The sequence below is a fragment of the Prionailurus bengalensis genome, chromosome E4 (assembly GCF_016509475.1).
Source record: "Prionailurus bengalensis isolate Pbe53 chromosome E4, Fcat_Pben_1.1_paternal_pri, whole genome shotgun sequence".
In the NCBI taxonomy this organism is placed as follows: Eukaryota; Metazoa; Chordata; class Mammalia; order Carnivora; family Felidae; genus Prionailurus; species Prionailurus bengalensis.
In genome coordinates, this window is record NC_057360.1 from 2,401,448 (window position 1) to 2,408,419 (window position 6,972).

The window sequence follows — 6,972 nt, forward strand, 5'->3', positions numbered from 1 at the left end:
GCGTGTTCGGAAGCGGTTAGGAGCACTTCTAATGAGCTGTTCAGCCCTAACAAGGGACCGGTCGAACTACCTGGGAGGAAGGGCAGGGCACGGTCCAGGGCCCCGCCGGCATTTTCTTCACCGACGGGGGTCAAGGCCTGGAGAGCTTATCGAGTTTGTGGACGAAGAGGAGCAAGTGGACGAACAAACCGGGATTCAGAAAGCCCCTGACGGGCAGGCCCCAGATCTGTGAGCTGACGCTAAGGGCTCAGCGACAGAGCTGTCCTGGGGAGCGAGCGGCCCTCGCCGTCCCTCACGCCGTGAGTCAGGTGCACTGGGAGCAGGAGGGGATTCTGGAATGCCTCGTCTGTAGAGTCGCAGGCAGCGCCCGGCACCGGGGAAGGCGAGTCTCCAGGTGTCGCGTGCTGGGGCTTCTCTGGCCTGTCGGACGGGACTGCTTCAAAGTCCCATCAGTCCGTGAGACTCCGGGCTCAAGCGGGGCGACCCTCCAAGGCCCCAGAAACGGGCCTCGGGTTGGCTCGGTCTCTGCTAAACCCGGGCCTAAGGCTGGCAATGACCCGAGATACACCCCAGGGAGCCTTTCCTGATCAGGTGCATCTTCCAAATACTCACTGGGCTCAGGTCACGCCGGGAAGGCCCCGCGGAGCAGTGCAGCGTCGGAGGGACCCCCTTCCGGGCGTGGGGGGCACGTTGGGCCGCGTGAAGGCGTCTGTGCCCCAGAATGCCCCACATCCCCAGCCCCCAGGCTCTGGGAGAGGCCCGTCACAGGGAGGGACACACAGGGCCCGGGCACGAGAGGGGCCGTGCCGGGGTTTGTGGACCGGGCCTGGCCAGCCGGGTCGCTGAGACCTCACACAGTGACAGAAACCAGGAATTGCCGAGGAGAAGCGGGGACGGGGCAGTGGCTGCTCGTGTGAATGGGGCACACTTTGAGAGCCTCACGGGCAGCGGGACCTCCGGGGCCTGGGGGAGCTTGGGTGTCCCGATCCCGTCAAGACGCCGCGGCTCCGGGGCTCGTGTCCTTGCGGAGACGGGCGGCCTGAATGGCCCCTGGGTGGGCCATTCCTCTTCCCACTGACTAGGTTTGGGCCAGAAGGGATCAGGCTCTGAGACGAGCGGTCAGAGGGGCGCACGTTTCTCTTTTCACCAAAAATAGCCACGCTTAACACACACACACGCGCACACACACCCCTCTAGAAAGCGAAGAAACTTTTAAAACTGGGGATGTCGTTGGCGGAGGAGGCAAGCACTTTGCAAACACTCAGAAGCTTCCCCCCACCCCCATCCAAATCCTCCCTGGCGCCCCAGGCCCAGCTCCAGAACTGTAACCACCGGGCGAGACCAGACTGGTCCTGTGGCCCTGCCCTCCACCCCTCTGCTCCCGGGCCAGCTGTTCCCCCCCTCCCCACACCACCCACGTGATGCAGGGGGAGACCGCCTGTCCCACCACTCAGCCCACCCAGCCCTCCAACTCAGCTAACCTGCAACGATCGAGGGTCTTTCCTGAGATCCTTGGGATCTTTCCTCCTTGGTCCTGAGGCTGTGTTTGCAAGCCTGAAGCCACATCGGGCCCGAGGCTGGACAAGACGCCGGCACGCAGCGAGACGGAGGAGGGGGTCCCCAAGGCCGGTGCTAGCCTCGCCCCTCCCACCACGGCCACGGTGCTCCCGGCCCTTCCTGCCTCCCTCGGTGCTCCTTCCTTCCTGTCTGTGAACCGGCTCAAGTTGAGCTTCTCTCACTAATAACAAAAGGAGCCTTGGCCTTCACCGACCGCGCACGCACGTTCGCATGCACACGCTCCAGGCCCGGGCAGGTGATCGGCGAAGCCTTTCGCGTTGACGTAACACAGGCTTCCGTCCCCGCCGGCACCACCCACCTCCCGCTCCACCGTCCCCTCCTGTAAAGGGCACAGTACATAAAGAAAAAGTTGGGGCACCTGGGTGGCTCAGTCCGTTGAGCGACTTCGGCTCAGGTCATGATCTCACAGCTCGTGCGTTCGAGCCCCGCGTCGGGCTCTGTGCTGACAGCTCGGAGCCTGGAGCCTGCTTGGGATTCTGGGTCTCTGTCTCTCTCTCTCTCTGCCCCTCCCTGACTCAAGCTTTCTCTCTCTCCAAGTAAATAAACAAAAGCTCCAGAAAATGTTAAGCCACATGTACAAACCCTTTCTTTTCCCATCGAGCTGACGGCACGTGTGGATGCCCAGGCGGGTGAGGGCCAGGCAGGACATCTCAGCGGGCTGGGGGCGCCGCCTGGTTAATGAGGGTCAGTTACGGCGTACGAAACCAGGGCTGGGGGCCCAGGACCAAGATCAGTGTCTCCTTTCTGAGCCCACGTGAAAAACCGCACCCAGAGGTTGGCGGTCTGAAGTCCTTGCATGAATTCTCCGCGATCCGGGATCCTCGGGGCGTCCGGCCGCCCAGACCTGCCGGACCGGCCGCACAGCAAGGCCCAAGTCCCTTGACAGAGGGAACCAGGTTTCTCAGACACGAGACGCCTCCCCCACGTCGTGCGGGTCCTATAACGCTTTCCTTTCTGTTGTGCCCCCCGGGTCCCGTTCCAGGCAAACCTCTTCGCGCAGGAAGGGTGGACTTCGACATGGTAAGCGGCTAACGGGGTGCACCTGCCCCCTCCTACCTAAAATGGAAACTGTTTTATGCAGTGAGTCCTCCGCACCCAGTGCAGAGGCAGGATTTGTTTTCCGTTGGCTTCCGGCCCGTCTGGAGGGTTGGTTGCTTAGCCGCGCAAAGAAGCCTGAGCCGACAGGCCTGCGGGCTCGAAGGATTTCAGATCGGAGAGAAGCCAGCCGGGCAGAAAGAGAGCAACGCTTGGAAAGATGAGCATCAAACCTCGGCAGGGGTGGCGGGACTTCGGAGGCTCGACGGGGTTCCAGAGCGCCTCGCAAGTTCCGTGAAGGCTTTTCACTTCCCGCTCAGCTCTGACTTCAAGAGGCGTTGTTTGGTGTGGCCACGCGGTGGCCCCCGAGTCCCGGGGCCCCACGTGATTGGGGGGGGGCAGGGCTGTGCCCGAGCCGCACCTCGCAGAGATGCCAGGACCGCGAGGCGGGCCTCCCTGCCTCCTCGGGCTCCAGGTCGGGCCTGCAAAGGTTCCTCCCTCAACCGTGGTGAGGGACTCTGGCTGGCCTGCCCCGGCGGGGACCCCTGCCCCGAGCGTGCGGTCAGAGTCAATCTCAGGTTCTCTCTCCAGCCCACAGTAGTCTGGTCTGACGTGGTGGGGAGGGTCGATGCCCTCTAGCCCCCCAGCTCGCTTTCCAGGCGCACTTCCCGCCAGTTCTGCGGCCGGTCTCCCCTCCTCAAGACCCCGGCGGCCCGTCTGGTTTTGTAGAATCTGATACAGTAAACTTGGGCTCCTTTTCACCGCGGGAGCCACATGTGTCCATTAAAACATTCTGGAAGATTCTGGGGCGCCCGGGGGGCTCAGTCGGTTAAGCGTCCGACTTGGGCTCAGGTCACGATCTCACGGTTCATGGGTTCGAGCCCCGCGTCGGGCTCTGCGCTGACAGCTCGGAGCCCGGGGCCTGCTCCGGATTCTGGGTCTCCCTCTCTTCTCTGCCCCTGTCCCCCCCCCTCAAAAATAAAAATCATTTAAAATTTTTGAAAAACAAGTGTGTGTGTGTGTGGACTGAAAATCTCTTCCTAAACGGCTCTCCAGAGGAACCACGAAATCTCAAGGGCATGACGCCCTTCTCTGTGACCACCTCCACCGTCTCGCAGGTAAGTGGTCAGGAAGCTTCCGTGTAACTCCTCCAGCGACCAGGACTCGCCGCCTCCTTCCTCTGCGGGACGCGAAGACCTGCTAGAGACGGGTTGGCTGGCGCGTGTGGAGGGGTGAGGTGTGGAGGGGTGCGATGTAGAGGGGTGGGATGTGGAGGGGCGGTGTGTCTGGAGGGGCCTGTTTGGAGGGGTGCAGTGTGAAGGGGCATGTGTGGAGGGGTGGGATGTGGAGGGGCACGTGTGGAGGGGTGGGATGTGGAGGGGCACGTGTGGAGGGGTGTGGGGTGGAGGGGTGGGATGTGGAGAGGTGTGTGTGGAGGGGTGGGGTGTAGAGGGGTGCTATGTAGAGGGGTGGGATGTGGAGGGGCACGTGTGGAGGGGTGTGGGGTGGAAAGGTGTGTGTGGAGGGGTGTGCGTGGAGGGGTATGTATGGAGGGGTATGTGTGGAGGGGCATTTGTGGAGGGGTGGGATGTGGAGGGGGGCTGTGTAGGGGTGGGATGTGGAAGGGGGTGTGTGGAGGGGTGCGGGGTGGAGGGGTGTGCGTGGAAGGGTATGTGTGGTGGGGTGGGATGTGGAAGGTCGTGTGTGGAAGGTTGCAGCGTGGAGGGGTGGGATGTAGAGGGGTGTGTGTGGAGGGGCATGTGTGGAGGGGTGGGATGTGGAGGGGCGTGTGTGGAGGGGTGCCGGGTGGAGGGGTGGGATATGGAGGCGTGTGGAGGGGTGTGTGTGGAGGGGCCTGTGTGGGGGAACATGTGTGGAGGGGTGTGGCCACAGGCCAGCCTGTTTCAGCAGGAAGGTTCTGGAAGCCAGAAGATGCTCAGGATGAGCAGGGGGTCTGAGAGGGCTCCCCGAGCGGGCTTTGGAGGGGGCAGGAGGGGAGGAGCGCATCTCGGATCCGGGCAACGCGCATGTGCGGAACGTGTTCAGACCTTGCTGGGTAAACAGGAAACTGTCAGGAAGGAAAACAAACGGCTCGCGTGAACTCGGCTTTTGTCAGCGAGTGGGATCCCGCGAGCATCGCCCTACTCCGGGCTCTGGGGGACTCGCTGGGGGACTCCAGGCCGTGTTCCCATGGGGGTGTCCTCCCCTCCCCCGACACCTCTAACTCGGGGCCGGGGGGGTGGGGAGGGGGGGAACGGAGCTGCTCTGCACCCCATCCCCCACCAGCCCACAGCTGTTCAGCGGGGCACCCCGTGTGTCCCCCCCACCCCCACACAGCCACAGCCACCACGAAGGGGCGCCCAGCTCGCCAGTCCCACCCCCACCTGGGCCCCACACGGAGCTCCCCCCGCCGCCTGGAGCCACCGTATCCCCAGCCTGATCCCGGGCCTCAGTGTCTTTGCACGTGCTTCCCTCCCCGCCCCCCCCCCCCCCCAGACCCTCTGGAGAATTCTGGATGACCTGACCCCTGACCTCGGGGGGCACCGCCTCTGCAGAGCCCCCCTCAAGCGACCTCGTCACCCTCCCGGGTCAGGCGCCCTGCTCTGTGCCCCCTCCGACCCCCACAGGACATTTGCACGGCGCACTGCCCTTGCCCGCTTACCTGTGTGCCCCCACGCCCGCCTTGCCCCTGGGTTCCGGTCCTGGCTTGGGTCCTGCCCTCACTTTTCCTAACCTACACAGCACAGGTGATGCACGGACATGCCTGCCCCCCCACCCCGCCCCCTGCTGGTTGTTGCAGGGGTAAGGTGGTGCGGGCCACCAACCCGAATGGACGGCCGCCACGGCCCCTGCGTCCCCTCAGGACGGAGATGCAGCGAGCTGGGGTGCCTGCGTGGCTCATGGGACGCCTGGGTGGCTCCGTGAGCATCCGACTCCTGATTTGGGCTCAGGTCGTGATCTCAGTTTGTAAGATCGAGCCCCGGGTCCAGCTCTGCACTGACAGTGTGGAGCCTGCTTGGGATTCTCTCTCTCCCCTTCTCTGCCCCCCCCCCCCTCCTTCACCGTGCTCTCTCTCTCTAAATAAAGTAAACTTAAAGCAGCTAGGCTGGGAGAAGCCAGGAGGGGAAGGGATCTTAGGCACCGGGCATTTGGGGGCGCCTGTCCTGCCCAGCACCGGCCAGAGGGGGGCGGCCTCCCCTGCGGGCGGGCAGCAGGCCGTGGGCGGCGGTAGCAGGACTAAAATTGGGCGCCTCTTTTCCACCGCAGGTAAACAGGGCTGCTGTGTCGCCAGCAGGTTGCCCCGGTGAGACACTGATTGCCCAGGACTTGCAGAAACTATTTTTAAAAGAACCCAAATGCGTGTTGCCTCATGGAAACCCACAGAACTTAGCGTGGCCCTCCCCCCTCCGCCCCCCCCCGCCCCGCGCCGCACCCCAAAACCGCTCTAACTCATTCACGAGTTTGGGAGGTGCAAGACGAAAGGTGGAGCGGGAAACAGCCTGTGATGTTAGCAACGGGGGCTGGGGACCGACGTGTGTGTCCCCCAAATTCACACGTGGGAGCCCCAACCCTCCTGGCGACTGTATTTGGAGCAGCGCGGGCAAGAACCCCTCGCAGGCTAAGGGGGGCGGGGGGGGGGGCACGGCGGCGGGCCCCGTCCGGGCAGGTGGTGGCCCTGCGTGAGCGCCACGTGAGGCCAGTGAGGTCGGCGAGGTCGGCCCGGGGCTCTCCCCGGAGACCAACCCGCGGGCACCTTGATCTTGGCCGTCCAGCCTCCGGAACCACGAGAAAATAAACGTCTGCTGGGGAAGCGCTTCCGGTGCTTGTATTTTGTTGTTAGTATGTCTTGCTTAAAAAAAAAAAGAAAAAAAGAAAAGCCCCCAGACAACCGCCAGCGCTCACACCAGCCGAGGTACGACAGCTCCCACCTCGCTGCTCAAGCCTGTCTGTGCCCCGTGCACTCACGGCCGGGGGGGGGGGGGGGGCACAGCTGTCGCCCTAAAGGGAGAAGGATGACGCACACACCGTGTCTTGGTGCCTGTGAAAACGAAGATGGGTTTTCTGTCTTTGCGGAGGCGCGTGTGAGCCAGCCGGTGACCTGCCAGGTCAATGGGGACGATGACGTCTGTCTGACGTCTGGGTCTCTGGGGGAAGGAGGCTGCAGGGGCGCGTGGCGCCCAGCACAGGGTGCCTCCCCGACTGATCCAGGCTGATCCAGGCTGATCCAGGCTGCCCAGCTCTCCCTGGGCTCACAGGATTCTGCGGCCCGGCCGGCACCCCCAGGAGAGGGCCACGCTTGGGACCGACACCTGCAGCGCCTAATCAGCGTCATAGCCACCAAAAAACCCTGGCTTGGCC